Source organism: Lactuca virosa, chromosome 4 (genome assembly GCF_052849685.1).
Source record: "Lactuca virosa cultivar CGN04683 chromosome 4, Lactuca_virosa_CGN04683_v6, whole genome shotgun sequence".
NCBI classification, from domain to species: Eukaryota; Viridiplantae; Streptophyta; class Magnoliopsida; order Asterales; family Asteraceae; genus Lactuca; species Lactuca virosa.
The window spans coordinates 44,519,506-44,520,695 of record NC_136429.1 but is presented as its reverse complement, the minus strand read 5'-3'; positions in this window follow the sequence as shown (position 1 = coordinate 44,520,695).

Sequence of the window (1,190 nt, the reverse complement as noted above, 5' to 3'; positions counted from 1 at the left end):
GAGTTGGGCTATGCGTTTCTTGTTAATGTGTCCAAGACGACAATGCCACAAGCATGCCTTGTCTACACTATTAGACAAGTCAATATTAAGTACACTATTTCCTAGGCTATCAACACAAGTCACTGTTTCATACACACCATTACAAGGCAAAGCTTCAAACATAAAAACACCATTCTTATAAACAGAAATTGAACCATTCAAATCATTAAAAGAATATGTAAAACCTTGTCTGAACAATGCATGAAATGAAATAATGTTTCTCGTCATCTCAGACGAATAGCAACAATTTATTAAATCTAATCTAACATCATTACTAAGCAGAAGCTGGTAAACTCCGATCTTGGTTACTGGTGAAGACTTTCTGTTTCCCATGATCAGGTTTATCCTTCCTCGCTCTATCTCCTCACTTTCCTTTAGACCCTGCAAATCAGAACATATATGAAAACCACATCCTGTATCAAGGACCCATGAACGAGAAGATAATGAGTTATTAGCAGAAATAGTGTAAATACCTGCCGAAGATGGCTTCACTTTGCCATCCTTGATATCTTGCAGATATTGTGGGCAAGATCTCTTCCAATGCCCCTTTTGGTTGCAGTAAAAGCAAACTGCCTCTTTTGGATCAGAAACATGGGGAGTGGAACCATTGGGCTTAGCCTTTGGGCCATTACTAGATGACCCAGCTTGAGCATTGCTCTTCCAGTTTTGCTTGGGAGGACCTTTCCTCTTTTTCCCCTTTCCCTGTCCAATAGCCAAAATAGGGGCACTCGTAGGTGTGGAGGGTATACTTTTACCCTTCATCCCTGCCTCAGCTGTCTGCAACAAGTTGTGCAATTGGGCCAAGGTCTGCTCAGTATTGTTCAAATGGTAAGTTAGAATAAACTGACCATAACATTCAGGAAGTGAGTTCAAGACCATGTCAATGGCCAATTCCTCATCAAAGTGAATATTGAGCTTGACCAAACGCTCTATGTAGTGTTGCATTCTTTGCACATGTGACACAACCGACTCCCCATCTTTCATCTTGCAAGCCATGAGTGACTTGACTACTTCAAACTTTTCTTGACGAGCTCGCTTATGGTACTTTTCCATAAGGTCCTTGTTCATCTCGAAAGGCCAGTAGTCCTCATAGTACCTCTGCAGTTCTGGGGACATAGTTGCCACCATGATGCATGCCACTTTGGTAGCAT